Source organism: Sphaerodactylus townsendi, linkage group LG03 (assembly GCF_021028975.2).
Source record: "Sphaerodactylus townsendi isolate TG3544 linkage group LG03, MPM_Stown_v2.3, whole genome shotgun sequence".
In the NCBI taxonomy this organism is placed as follows: Eukaryota; Metazoa; Chordata; class Lepidosauria; order Squamata; family Sphaerodactylidae; genus Sphaerodactylus; species Sphaerodactylus townsendi.
Genome location: NC_059427.1, coordinates 101,205,076 through 101,220,381, shown reverse-complemented (window position 1 = coordinate 101,220,381; position 15,306 = coordinate 101,205,076). Strand labels below are relative to the sequence as shown.

General features: G+C 42.6%; 1 protein-coding gene across 1 annotated transcript in view; it reads right to left on the bottom strand.

Moving 5' to 3' along the window:
• SLIT3 (slit guidance ligand 3) overlaps positions 1-15,306 on the bottom strand; it is a 585,281-nt gene that overhangs the window by 568,347 nt on the left and 1,628 nt on the right. The gene's annotated exons all lie outside the window — the stretch shown is intronic.

The window sequence follows — 15,306 nt, the reverse complement described above, 5'->3', positions numbered from 1 at the left end:
GTGTCATTGTGTTTGCCAAGAGAACACGAGGACACTTTTCAACTCCCACCCATCCATCCTGATGTATTCTCATGTTAATATTTTCCCATTTGTTTTTCAAATCCCACTTGTGCTCATTTTATTATTTTGGTGTTTCGACATATTTGTGCCATTAAGCCATACTAAAAGTTCTGCTTTCAGCCATTATTTCTGAAGGCTTGGCAATGGGTAACAGCATCTCTTTTGTTCCAACATTTCCAATCATTTGATAGCTATTTCCTGAAACTACCATGGTGGGCCTATCCCCTGTCATTCAAGACTTAAAATTATTTTTAAGCTTATTATATTTTATTCAGAGGTGAGTCCATGGTTTGGGATACAAAATCCTGAAGTACACCAACACCCCACTACCAACTACAGCAACATTTTATATGTCACCCTGGGAGAGTGTCTCAAGCTTTATTTTGCTTTTAAACTCGAGTTTCTAGAAAGTTGATAGTTCCATGTGGGTGCTTTATGCAGTCAGAACACTGGCAGCGGATATCAGTAGATTTCAAAGACCTCCATGGGGGTGGCAAAATGCCTAGTTTTTAAAGGAAGTTTACATGAGATTTGCGCAATGAAACTGGTGGCATCAACACCAGTCACCAATCTGGGTACTGTTGTTTTTAACAAAACAAAGCAAGTTTCTGAACTCAAAATCTGTATTATTCTTGGCATTGATAACTAGCAAATCAACAAGCATACTGAAGGTTCAGTCAGCCAAGATGCAATTAAGAAATTCACCCCTGCACCTTTACATTTTCTGCATAGTTGGAATGGTGGTGGTGGAAAGTAGTGTCATGTGCAGGGTCCCCAAGTTTTTTGAGCCTATGGGCACCTTTCTGTCACAGCATGGTGAGCACAGCCACAAACTGACTGCTACACAATGGTTGCCAAAAGAGGCTGAACCAGCTAGCCAGTGGCTGCCATAGCTCTCCTTCACTCATAATGGGAAGACTCTTGAGCAATGACCTTTTTTTTTTAAATCTGCACAGCAAATCATACGAAGCCACACTGGGCAAAAGCCCCACTTGGTCCCATTCACTTTCTAGAAACACTTGGTGACTGCCAGGAAAAGTGTCAGGGGGCACCATGGCACCTACAGACACCATGTTAGGGCCCCACTCATTTGTTTTGTTAAGCAAGAGACATTCAAGTGCCTTACCATTGACTGATTCTGCACAGCAACCCTGGACTTAATGGCATCCCATCCAAATACTAACTAGTGCCAACTCAATTTGTGAGGTCTGACAAGATTGGACTATCCTGGGCCATCCAAGTCAAAGTAGCAGGATTGGGATACAAGATACTAATTCTCCCTGCCTGCCTGCTATAGAAAATAGGAATCCACCATGGAGGATGATCAACTGGTGAGAAAAAAACAGACAAGAGAAAAATAGGTGGGAAAAGACACAAATAGTTCATATCCCCAGTTCTCCAGGAAACCTAAATACAAAGGGGGAATCCCTAGATTGCAATATGGAAATCCTGTAGGCAGTATAAAAATTCCAAATCCCTTTATCAAGGCATCTCTTTAGCAATTAGTAAACACTCTGCCTCTTGACTATCTGTGGTAAATAATGTCCACTGTTCTGTAGAAATGCATCTGGACATCTATGGCATCTGTGGTTTGCAAAAGTGCCAAATTAATCCTTGGATTAAAAACATTAGTGCAATATGTCCATAGTTGAATAAAAGGGTTGCTTTACTTTGTACATAAATGCCAACTTCAAACTACCAGTGCCATGACATTAAACTTCCAACATTCTAACTGGCTGACCCATTTGGTCAAAGATACAACCATCAGCCCTAGCTCAATGAATAACCAAGGGTTAATATTTGGGTTAATAAAGGCCTGTACTGTCAGGATGAAACCTGTACTGCTGGGATGAAGCCTTAGCTTGCTTACAGAGGCAGCCTGACAAACAATTACAATGACTGTGAAAAGGAATTATATAATATTTGCATGGTAAAAAGAGAGAATAAAGGAACAAGATCTGGGAATGGTCTGCCAACTTGGCTATTTATGCTACCAAAGTTCAGGATGTTACAACCACTTTGATGATGCAGTAAAAAAATGTGGTGAATTGCCACATGTGACGGAAAGATTTCAGGGATTTTAGCTGCTAAAATGAAAAAGAAAACCGACAATTATCTGCCCTTGCTTAGTTCTTTTCCCATTTGGTAGGCCATCCCACAGCCACAGAGGAAGTAACCCTTGGTATTAATTGTGTCAACAAATGCTTCAGTTTACACTCCTGACCAGATTTTTCTCTAATTCAATTATTTTTCCTCTCGTTAACCAACAACCAGAAAGTACATCTAATTCTGCTTAAAACTAAATTTGTTGCACTATATATGGGTCCAATGTTACTGGTCTGGTTATGCAACTGAAGAAACTTCTGCCAGCAGGTTTCTGGTTTTGTTTTGTTTCCATCATTCATCTATGTCCATCATGAGACAGGATGTGGGAAATGTATCGACTCCGGTCTTACTTATTTTTTGCCCTTCAAGTTTACAGTGAAAAATAATGTAGAAATAGCATGTACTGAAGATTTAGGGCAGATTGACAAGTTATCTTTTTAACGAATGAGCATGTCCAGTCGAGCCCCTGCTTCCAAACTGATTATGCAGCTTAGGCTCCTAGAAATTATTTTATACCAGCTGAATTGTTGAAAGCAAATCTGCACAGGAGGGCGCCCTTAATTGCCACTCTGTTCTCCATAATTAATGCTACAGGTAGAATTCCAACCTGCTGGAAGCAGGTAATCATGGTTCCCATTCTCAAGAAGGACTCTCCTACTAACCCTGAAAAAAACAGACCAATAAGCTTGCTTTCCATTTTGGGGAAGTTATGTGCCTGCTTCCTTTATAATAAATGTATCTTCCACTTAACTGAGAATACTATTATATCTGATGCCCAAGCTGCTTTCAGGGCTAATCACTCAACATTAGATCATCATTTGATTCTGTCCCATCTTGCTGAAAAATACTCTGTCCAGCTGCAGAGAAAGTTATTGTGGCCTTCATGGACCTAAAGGCAGCTTTCAGTCCTATTAGCAGACTTAGACTTTGGGAAAAATTGGAGCCTATTTTAAACAACAAAAGACTAATTGGGTTAATAAAGGCTCTGTACAAAGACAGTCAGTTGCAGGTAAGATATGACACCAAAGGGCTACTCTCCAATGCAATCCGAATGACAAAAGGTGTTATGCAAGGTTGTATCTTAGCCCCTACCCTTTTAAATATCTACATTAATGATCTCAAACAAATTCTGCAGGATCCAAATAGTCATTTGACCAATCTTGAGAATAGGAAAACACCAGTCCTCCTCTACGCTGTCCTCCTCTCTCTAGGCTGAGGCTAAGGCATTTCCTAAAGTTGCTATCTGATAATTGTTTGTTAAATAGTTTGGAGTTAGGCAGCCCCATCCACAGGTCCAGACAGCCAGCTGTGATACCATGGCTCCGGTGACCTGTTGCTCCTAAAGGGGCTTCCCAGTGGTGCGGGGAGGCTGTACAAGCATGACAGCCTCCCTCCTGGCAAGAGTCCCCATTGGGCTCAATCCTGGGCTGCTGGCTTAGCATGCTGAATGACCAGGAGGAAGCCAACTAATGTCGGCTGCTGCCATGGACACCACCCGACCTGCCCCCACTACGCCAGTGGTGGGAACAGGAGCACTGGGACACTGTTGCCACATTTGACATCGTGTTAGCACCAGGGTAGGGGGCCATGGTAGTTGCACATCGCTGCACCACTCTCCTTCACCTGGACAAGTGCCCCAGGGAGGGCAAATCCACTGGGTGACCAGCAACCCACATGAGTGGATTTGCCCCCCCCCCTTTGGATGGGGCTCTTACTTTGAGAAATCAAAAGTAATGGTTTTCGAGAAGAAATTCTCAGCCCAGAGATGGACATGCTCTTGAACAGGGCAGGACATTTTCATACCTGGAAATAACTTTTCATCATTCCCTGTCCTGAACCTTTCATAGAAACGTAGCCAATCAAAAAACAAACGTTAGTTATAATTCAATTGTTCAGTTTTATCTCACTAATGGGAATGATTCAAATAACAGAACACAAGTTAATCTCATAAGTTCGCAGAATTTTTTGCTGAGGTCATTCCATTTCTGTGCATCACTTCTTTGGTTCCTTGCTTGGCATGATTACACCATGTCTGAGGGGATGCACCTCTTGGGGGTCTTGATATGGAAGCCAGTAACCTGCACCCACAGGCCCCAGGCCCATTTCCACCCCATCCCCAAAAGCAAATTTGTGTCCTTGCCCTTTGCTCATTTCACAGGATTCAACTCTCTCATTTCAACACACCTTCCCAAACTTACTTTCATTGATACAATTGTAATTTCCAGCACAAGTTGATCATAAGTATGGTTTTAAGCAAAGAAACAACAACAAAACAAATAACAACCAAGATCTGGTGCTGCAGTCTGTTTGGAGACACTGATGATTTACCAGCAGCCCCCTGCAATAACAGGAAACAAAGGCTGTAACACAAAAATGTTCTCAAAGAGCCAGGAGAACTTCACTCACTCCATCCAAGAATGCATTTTAGCATTTATGTAACATAAAACTCCAAACCCCATAAAAACTCCATGGTCAGCATGACTAAGACCAACTGTTCAGCAGATACGTGCTCAGAACCTGTATTTTTATCCTTGTTTTTAATGGTCTTAAATCCTTTCTATTGTGTTTTTAATATACAACAGAAAGGCAACGCACACAGGTTCTGCCATCTAAAGTCAACATACATTCAGGCCCAGTGAACTTTAAAAGGCAGACTCAGAGTACAAAGGATATCAGGATATTCACTTGAGCACAACAGAAAGGTGTTATTTTTTAAAAACCTTTTGCATCTGAATTACTTCACTCAAAGGAATGTAGACAGAGATATTACCAGAGTACTCTACAATTCTTCCAATATAATGAACTGCACTTTCAAACCAATGAAAGTCTTCAATCTTAGCTCATGTTATATCTCGTCAGTGTATCAATACAGGCAAGCTAAATGGGTGAACTGTAAGTCTGATTTCTTTGAGGCTATTAGTAACAGTTTTAGCAACTTTGGCTGACAGTGGATTAAAAAAAAGACCTCTAGGTAATTAGGCACAGTTTTGCCATCTTCTATGAGAAATATGAACTAAAGATCCATCAGTCTTGTGGAGCAGGGCCCATGACTACTGTTGGTTAATGCTCTGTCTGTCTCTGTAGGCACTGGTACCAGGAAGAAGACATACGGTATACGATCTCCCCCTCTCTTTCTCCTCCCTTTCCCATACATATGTCCCAGTAATAGCTGCATACCCATAATATGGTCTTACATAGCAACATGAATGGGAATATCATAATTAGAATGGCAGAGTCAATCACACACACCTTTCCCATCCCATAAGCACCCAGAATGAATCAGCAAATAAGAAAGATCAATATGATCACACACATGCTGCCAGTACACACACACACAAATGACAGAGGTATATGACAACATGCCACTTCCATGTTATTACTGGAATAAGTTAACAGGCCCAGAAAATAGAGAGAGAGACTGACGGAGCATTAAGATGTGCCAACCAACAGTAGTCATGGCCACTGCTCCACATGACTGATGAATCTTCAGTCTTTTCTTTTTCGTAGAAGAAAGGTTGAAAGCAGCAGCCCAGTGCATTTTCTTGCCTCGGGGAGCAGTGTCACGTTGTGGTTGTTGCACCTCTGTATTATGCTCTAATAGCGAAATTGGCCAAATTTGGGGATTACTTAAATTCAGTGATTGGAGCTGAGAAAAGTGTAAGACAGCTCTTTCTACAAACCTGATTTTAAAAAAAACTTAGATTTGCAAAAAAATCTGAAATGAGGGAAAAAACGCCACATTGGAAAGTTTTAAAAAGTTGAAAATAATAAATGGATCTCCTGTCACTTTGAGCAACAGATTCCCACAGCAGCCATTCCTGGGGAGCCACAGACTCCAGACTTGTCAGTAAAAGGCAGGGTGAAGGGGCAGGGCCCTTTCCAGGTCGATTTTGGCTACGGTTTCCAGCTTCAGGTTGGGGAATTCCTGAAGATTTTGTAATGAAATTTCAGGATGGAAGAATTTGATAAGGGAAGAGCCCTCAAGAGATTATAATGCCATAGAGTACATCCTCCAAAGCAGTCATTTTCTCCAGGAGGACTGATCTCTGTTTTCGGGAGTCCAGTTGTAGTTTTGGGAGATGGCCAGGTCCCATCTGCAGGTCGGTAACTCCAGACCTGGCAGCAACCTCTAGGAACCTAACTTGCATGACTCAATACACCTGGCTGCTTGCTGTTGTTCAATAGGCCTCCCGCTATGTTAGGCCGTTTCAGCACGGCCCATTAACGACGGCCTGGGGGCGCTAAAAACGCCGCCCCCAGGCCGCCGTTTGCTCCCCCCAGGGCGGCCTCAGGCCGCCCTAAACAACAACCCTTTAAAGGGTTGTTGTTGGGGAGGAAGCGTCTTCCCGGCGGCGCGGTGCGAACCACGCCGCCGGGAAGACGCTGTCTCCCTTCTGCGCCCCACTCACGGTGTCCTCGTCGTCGCCTGCTGGGCGTCGCAGCCCCGCCCACACTGTCCTCCGACCTCCAGGGGTCGGAGGGCAGCGTGGGCAGGGCTGCGACGCCCAGCAGGCGACGACGAGGACACCGTGAGTGGGGCGCGGAAGGGAGAAGAGGCGACTCCCGCGTGGAGTCCTGCTCCGTCTGCCGGCCTCCGCCTCAGCCGTTAAGCATGCTTGCATGCGAGCGGGAGCTCCCCACGCCGCCAGAACTCTTGGCGGCGTGGGGGCGCATCCTGGCCGTGCGGAAACAGCCTTAGCCAGTGAGCTATAATGGTTAGAGCTTCAAAGCAGGGACTGAGAGATCCAGGTTCAAACCCACATCTTGCTGTGGAAGCTCACTGGGTGATTTTGGAGTAGTCACATAGTTTCAGCCCAACCTACCTCATAGGTTTGTTGTGGGGATAAAAAAGAGCAGAGGAGACTAATACAAGCTGCTTTGGTCTCCACTATGAAGAAAGACTGGTTTTCTAAGACAGAGGCTGTGGTAAGGGGAGGGGGAAGAGATGGAAAATTTAAGACAGAAGGTCAGAGAAAGGTAGTTTGGCTGTTGTGTGCAAAGGAGATGCTGTAAACTCCATGTTGGGAAATTCCTGGAGATTTGAGGAATGGAGACTGGGGGGTGAGGGAGAAGGATCTCAGAAGAAATGTCTACTTTGAAGAACTCCACCCTCCAAAGTAGCCATTTCTTTTAGGGGAACTGATATTGTCAACCTCCAGGTGATGGCTGGAGGTCACTCAGAATTACAACTGATCTCCAGATGACAGATATCAATTCTCCTGGAGAAAATAGTTGATTTGGAGGGTGGACTTTGTGACATTATATCCTGCTGAGGTTGCTTCTACCCAAATCTCAGCCCCCAAGACTTTACCCCCAAATCTCCATGAATTTCCCACTCTGGAGCTGACAACCAGAGGTGGGATCCAGCAGGTTCTCACCAGTTCCCGAGAGTGGGTTACTAATTATTTGTGTGTGCCAAGAGGGGTTACTAATTGGGTCCGCTTTTCCATCTCCATGCCCTTGCCTCCCCAAGAGGCATACTGCTGTTGAATGTGAAGGTTCCATATAGCAATTGCGACTAATAATGTAACTCCCTGAACTGGGTTAATTCCTTTCAGGTACTGCAATTCATTGATTCTCAGCCTTTCGTACCTTTTATCTTACCAAACTTTATCAAAGAACCTGTGTGTTTCACCATTGCTATGTTCAGATTTGTGAGTTGGGGCATTTATCTATAATGTGATGATGATTTAGAAATGACCTGGTGAAAAAAAATGTGGTGGGGTGGCTGCCCATGGTGGGGGCATCCAACTCAGGTTTTGCCCAGGGCTCAGGTTTGCCTAGGTACGTCTCTGCCCCCTTTGCTGAGGGGGGGCTGGCGAGGGAACCTGTTACTAAAATTTTTGGATCCAACCACTGCTGACAACCCTAAGGGGAACTGTTCTTTGTAGTTAGGAAATCCGTTGTAATTCTAGGAGAGCTGCCACCACCATTGTTACTGGGGGGGGGGGGAGTGGATGGGAGTGCCATAACCGCTGCTGCTGCTGCTGCTGCTGCTGTTGTTGTTGTTGTTGTGGGATGGGGAGAGACAGGTAGGAGGCCAGAACAGTGATGAGGGGGCAGACAGACACAGAAAGACCAATGGGGATGCGGGGGTGGGGGAGATACAGCAAGTGACAGGCATGGAGGAGAGACAAAGTAAGAAAAGGGGTTGCAGGAAGGAGAAAGAGTGAGAGACTGAGAGTTGCCCAGAGAGAGAGGAGAAAACAAATGTGTGGGGAATGAGATAGCTAGTCCCACAAGATTCTTGCAGGTTCCCACAGTGAACTATACCAACAGCTGGCAGAAATCACAATGGCAGGAAACAGAGATAATGCAAGAAGCTATAATAGGACAGAGGGACTACTCATGCAACATTTAAAGCCAGAGTTGTAACATCCTTTCACAATTTTAAAGAAAGAAAAGTACAGCCTTTTCCAACAGTACAGGCATCTAGAACTCCATTCCATGATCTTCGCATATGGACCCAGAGGTGGAATATACAGAGATAGCAGTTTTTGTTTGTTTGTTTGTTAGGCTTATAGGCTTCCCCGCTTTGTGGGCTCAGGGTGGATTGTAACAGTCAAACCACAATAATAAAATCAATTATTGCAATATAGTATCCCAGCGCCTTAGATTACTAATAGTAAATAAACTACAGGGGAAATGAACAAGCAATAATAAATGGAGAACCAATAAATATACACAAAAGAAATAAAAAAAGGGAAGGGCAGAAGGGCAAGGGAGGCCAATTGAAATACTGTTGCAGCCTTCAATCATAGGCCTGGCAGAACAGCCCTGTCTTGCAGGTCCTGCAAAACTTGAATAAGTCTTGAATGGCTCAAATCTCACCTGGAAGAGCATTCCACCAGGCTGGGACCAAAGCTGAGAAAGCTCTGACCCTGGTTGAGGACAGTTGGACATTTTTTGAACCAGGGACCATCAGTCAATTATTACTCACCGAGCAAAGAGCTCTTTGGGGGATGAATTGGGAGAGGCAGTCCTGCATCCCCCCCAAAAGTTTTCCATCACAGCCAGCACTGTCTACTCAGATTGGCAGTCTCAGGTCTTTAACATCACCTTCAGTCAGATTCTTTTAATTGGAGATGTTGGGGATTGAACCTGGGGCATTCTGAATGCCAAACATGTTCTGCCATTGAACCACAGCTCGTCTCCTGATCTCAGGTTGTTTAACAATGCCAAAAGAACACTGTGCTGGGAGTAAGTCCCATTGGACAGGGGTGAGCAGGACTCTGAGCAGACCTGCTGAGACTTGCTATCTGGCGCTCCCTCCCTCTCTCTCTCTGGGTCAGTCAATTCCTATGCTGATTTACCTGTCCGAATTCAAGGGAGTGGTCAAAGGCTGATCTTTCATAGCATAAGAGTTATTAATAGTTTGCATGTTTCTTGCCAAAATCGTTCAAAATCGTTCAATCTTGATTTCAGCAGCAAAGGAAAGCCAGTAAAGACTCTTTTAAAAATAGTGTGTAACAGACTTCCCTCTGTGATACCTCTGAAGATGCCAGCCACAGATGCAGGCGAAACGTTAGGAACAAGATCCACTGGACCACGGCCACACAGCCCGGAAAACCCACCAGAACCAGTTGAATCCGGCCATGAAAGCCTTCGACAATACTATTTTTAAAAGACTGCATGCTTCCATTTTACCTGGAAACCCACAGCTGGCCTAGAAGTAGCATGCCCACATTGTGCCAGAATATAAAGTTACCCTTCAACATTTCAGTGGGAGAATGAAAGACAGATGCACCACACTGGCATTAAGTTTATGCAAGCCTTTATATGCCAATCAGCACAACCCACAATATTAGTGCCTCCTTAACAGTAACTACACTTCTGGAAGCTCTTAACAGCTCCTTTCATTATTCATTAGCAGTACTACCTGTTTACCTTATTTTAATAGACTGTTAGAATAAGCTGTTCTCCATTGCTAGGGATGCTTTTAAAATTGCCACACTCTGTGAACAGGAAGCATTTAATGAACAGTAGTACATCTTAATCCAGCTACGAAAATGAAGACCATACATGCTCTAGCTATGCAACTACAGAACCTGTCATGTGAAAGGTATTTGAGAACATCCTGTGAAGGGGGGATAATTAAAATTAGAGATCTGAAATTCTTTTTCAAGTGACTTTCCTGTCTTGAAGTTGAAAAGGACAGTTTCTGTGGGTTTTTTTGTAATCCAAAGGGTAGGCTCTCTGTGTGTTTACTGTGTGAATCATCATAAGTAGTTTTGTTTTAACCACCATTTATGTCCTTTGTATTCAGTTGTTCTAATGCTAGAAAGATGCATCACTGAGGAATTTCTACATTGTTTGTTTAGGCTTATGAGTAACATTGCTAACATCACCATAGTTTGGTAAGAATTACAACAGACATTTAGAGACAAGCCTAAAAGTAGGCCATGTAATGTAAAATGCAGAAATCCTCACTCATTGCCAATTGCTATATTTCACAATAATCACCAGCAGCTTTCTTTCAAAGAACCACATGCAGCTTACTACGAATACAGCATTCATTTCAGATTTTGGATTTGTAGAAGGGGTTGCTTGTTTATTTTTAGTTCTGTAGCAATGGAATGAGCAATTTTTAGTGTTTCTGGAAAACTATGCCTGCCAAGCAAGGTGGGCCATCATAAACACAGCATAATAAAATGGTCCTCAACATAAATTTCCACCTTGTATCCTAGTAGGTGCGTACTTTTAAATCAAAATGCAAGTGGAGATGAGGCCACTAGAGTTCTACCTCCATTCTCTCCAGATGTGTTGCACTGCATATTAAGGGGAATGAAAAGACTGGGAGGGAACAGATAAGAGAAGCCACGGCAGCGTCTTCTCCCACTGCAGGAGCTATTTTGAAGGAATGCATCTGGTGTCCAGATTCCAATAAAGAAACTTTCCCCTACCTTATACACTTAAAAAAGAACTTTTTAACTCGATCAGGACTTATCTAGCACTTTTAACATTAATACTGCTTTGCAATCCTTAGGTTATTTGATTTCATACCAATTTTGGGATGCAAATTATTGCCGTTCCCTTTTGCAGACTAAGAAGATGGCCCTCCTATCAAATGTGGATGAGCAGAAATATGAGTAAAACTGAGCTTTCAGTGTTCAAAGATTCACATCCTACCATTAGCCCTGTAAAATCAACCAATTGCAGATTTTTCCCAAACCTGCCAGTGGCACAGCTGACATCTAAACCAGAAATCTCCCAGATCAGAGCTCATTTTCTTAACTATACTAGACCAGGTCAAACCATTTGAACCATGGTGCACCACTGGACTAATGACTCTAATTTCACAAACTAGGAATTAGAAGCTCACTAGTAAAATAATGTCCAAGATTTTATAAAATAAAAAAATCCGATGAACTCTCCCTGGATACATATATGGGTGCTTTCTAATTAGAACATAATTCAACTTTGTTAGGGTCCTCAATAAGATTTTACCCACCTTTAACCAATGTTATTTCTTAATATAATACTGCAGTTACTATAGCAAAGCAAGCAGCTTTTTTTTTTACCATTCTTGATTTGGAAGTCAAGAAAGGGAAATAGCAGACAAAACAGGCAGTTCCTTCAGCAATCCATAACAATCTCAACACAACCTCCTAATCAGTCCCTCCCGCTGAGTGCAGTGAAACTCACACCTTGGCAAGCATGCACATGACTTAAGCTATGCATCATCTCTGTCTAATTTCACAAAACTAAACTTCAATCATGTGGAAATAAGATGATCACTGACACCCCCAAATTTCTGTTCCACCATTTGCTTACAAACTTCCTTTTTTACATGGAAGTGAAGGAGAAAGAAACATTTAGCTTAAATTCGGATTTCAGGGAGATCAAAACGCAAACGCTAAATCTGAAAAAAAAACATTTATATCACAAGATTTTTGGATGTGAATTCAACATTCTTTTAACACATTAAATTTATCTTTCAAAAACATCTCAGTAGTTGAAGTATGAAATCTGTCTCCAACAGGCTGTCCGTACAGAGCACATCTTGTGCAGTGTCCAAAAACAGTCAGACTATCAGTCATAAAGGCCCTGAGCTTTGTCCTATTTCTAAACAATGTTTGGGAAATTGTTTTGAAGCTCCCAAGATTTATCCCAAGCCCACACAAATTCTCCAGTGTGCGAGCATTGACCCCACAGCCATATACTGTCAAGAGGCTAACAGCCTGACTCTTTTGCATGTTTCCTGAAAGTTAAATCCCACTGAATTCAAGGGAACTTGCTCCCTAATAAGCATGTACAGGATTGCAGGCAAATCCAACTTCTGAGCAAGAACGGATAAAAGCAAGCAAAGTTGTAGGTTTAAGATTCTGGATGTAATAATATGTATCATTTAGTTACATTCAAACTATTCTACATCTGAAATATATTTATATTTCTGTTCTCTCTCGCGCGTGCATTTTTTTGTTCAGTCACAGTATGGTGACCCCCATAGGATTTTCAAGGCAAGAGACAATCAGAGGTGGTTTGCCATTGCCTGTCTCCATGTGATGATCCAAGTATTCCATGGAGGTCTCTCTTTCCAAATACTAGCCAGAGCTGATCCTCCTTAACATTTGAGGTCTGATGAGATCAGGCTAACCTGGGGCTATCCAAGTCAGGGCCTGTGTGGAAGTTTGAGCAGAATATTTTAACACAAGGCATGATCTACATTCTCATGTCTCACAGTGGCAAACCAAATTGTCCTTTCTGTGGGTGTGCCAAGTGATCCAGAGAAGATGATAGATCTGTGGGTTTTCTTTTTGTTGTTGTTCGGTAGAAATGTCAGCTCTTTATAGCCAAATCCTAAACCGGCAGCTTTTCAGCTAGTTTCCTTAGCCCACTAAATGCTGAATAGAAACTGATTAGGTGATGCATTGGAATGAACAGGAATTCAAAGCAGACCTACTCTAACTCAAAACTGGTAGCAAATTACATGTGTTATGGATTATAGGACCATCATGTTTATCAAGATAGTCACTGCAAAGCAATTGACTTTAGTGTTCTGTAACATGAGGGAACGCACACAGGTCTTTAAAGAAGTACATATTATATACACTTCTTATTTCTCTGGATTTTCTACAAGCACATCTAGTTTTGCTATCTAAATTGCCACTTTTTCAGACATGTCATTATTGGGAGGCATAAATGCAGGGCAAAGATTCTCATGCCACTGAGCAAGAACTTTATCCAAGAAAAGCTGCTAAATCTGGGGGGGGGAGGGGAAACTGTGAGACAGGGCGGGACTAGGAAGGATGTATTTACTTTGAGCTGATCTGTGCCCAGTTGTGGTAGAAGTATAGTCCCTGGGAGAAAACAGCTGGGAACTGCCCAGCACTGCAAACCCGCAAAGTACTTCTCAGCCACTTGTGGACTGAGGAGCATTCTGAAGAGCAGTTTACAGGCAACTTCTGCAAGATGTTTTCTTCCCATTACTGCAGAATAAAGATTTTGGCAAGAGCTTTTAGTCTCACTGTAAACTGTACACATGGTACCAGAATGGGTGTGAGATGTAAAAGCCAATGGTTGGTCAGAAGCCCATCCTACGCAAGAAAGAAATTTATATACAAGCTAAGTAAATGACAGTGGGGGGTCTCAAGTTATGAGGGGGCCTGTTTTTTTTAATTACTGTGAAAGTAATACGCAGTTTTTGGTAATGCTGTGAGGTCACTTAAACTTGAATTGAGCCTCGGCAATAGTTACTGCACCATATACAGCATCGTGGCAGTGAAGCTTTCCTGAAGTTTCCTTGCCACAGTTCCTCAGCACCTTCCTCTTTCCTGGGCTTCAGGTGTTTTCCTTCCACTTATTTTTTAATTGGAAAGAGAATGGTTATAGTGATATAATACTATAATGTTCCTTCAGTTGCAGATGCCTTTCACCTTATATTCCTGCAGTATAAAGGGCTAGATTTACTTTTCAACTAAAATTAAAGTTGGATTTTCAGAGAACCTAATATGATTATTATATTACTATAGCAACATTCTATGGTCAGTTTGTAAATAAACCCCCTCCCCCGGTGGCATGGGGAAGAAATGGCCACCATAAGGACAAGATGAAGGGAAACGGCTGCCAAGTGGGCAGAAATTTTCCCACCCTCTCAGCAGCTACCAAGGTTTTACTTCAATCTTCCTCAAAACTTCAAAAGAAATCAGGTTTGAGAAAGATTGGAGAAAAGCCAGGGAAACTCTGAAAAGGTTCACAAATGTACCACAATGTTGAGAGGAAGCAGGGGAAAAGGCCTGCTTTCCAAATGAACAGCCTGTTTTCATCTGGGCATAATACTAACATAGGCCAGTATATAAAACAGTTAATTTTTCTTATGATAAATCCTCTTTGTTTATTATCTAAGTTGTGCAGATCTATGCAGGTTCAACCTTCCCACTGCAAAAAGTTGCCTAGCTATTATAATCACAATACCACTAATATGAAGCAATGATTTTCCACATGAACTATGTTCTCAGTACTTCAAACCCACTACATCTTCCTCTTGCATTTAAGCTTAACATTGAGTACCTCAAAGCTTCTGCACTCGAAAGAATACGTGTAACACTAATTTCTTTCTTTCTTTTGCTTTCCAGAGCAAAAGGCCAATTATTGAAGAAACTCAAACACAAGGTGCAGTGAAGCTTTGTTAAGTCTGCTAATCCAACCCCCCCCCCCCTCCATTTATAAATCAAGGTTAAGCTTTTAAAATCTCAGCCTCTGCCATGTAAATAAAACCTGCTTGATATACACTTCACTTCAATTTCTTCCAGCTCCAAACAGTCAAACTGTAGAGGGTGGGGGGAGGTTCAAGTGTTCAGCTCTGGCAGTGTTATGAGCATGTTGTGTGTTTTGAGTTGCATGACTTAAAATGTCTGTTCCAGCTAGCTGAACCTATTGTGTTTAGACCACAATCCGCAACCCATGTTCAGGGAAGTAAATCCAGATGATTTCAAATGGAAAGTTCTTTCAAGAATTTCGTCTGTAGGATCAACAAAATAATTCCTAGGCCCAACTGATATTCACAGCGCAGAGCACAAGTATGGTGGTGGAAAGTGTCATGAAATCAGCTGATTCATGGTGACCCCACAGGGTTTTCAAGGCAAGAGATGCTTGCCATTACCTGCCTCTGCATGGGCTGAGAGTTCTGAGTGAACTGGG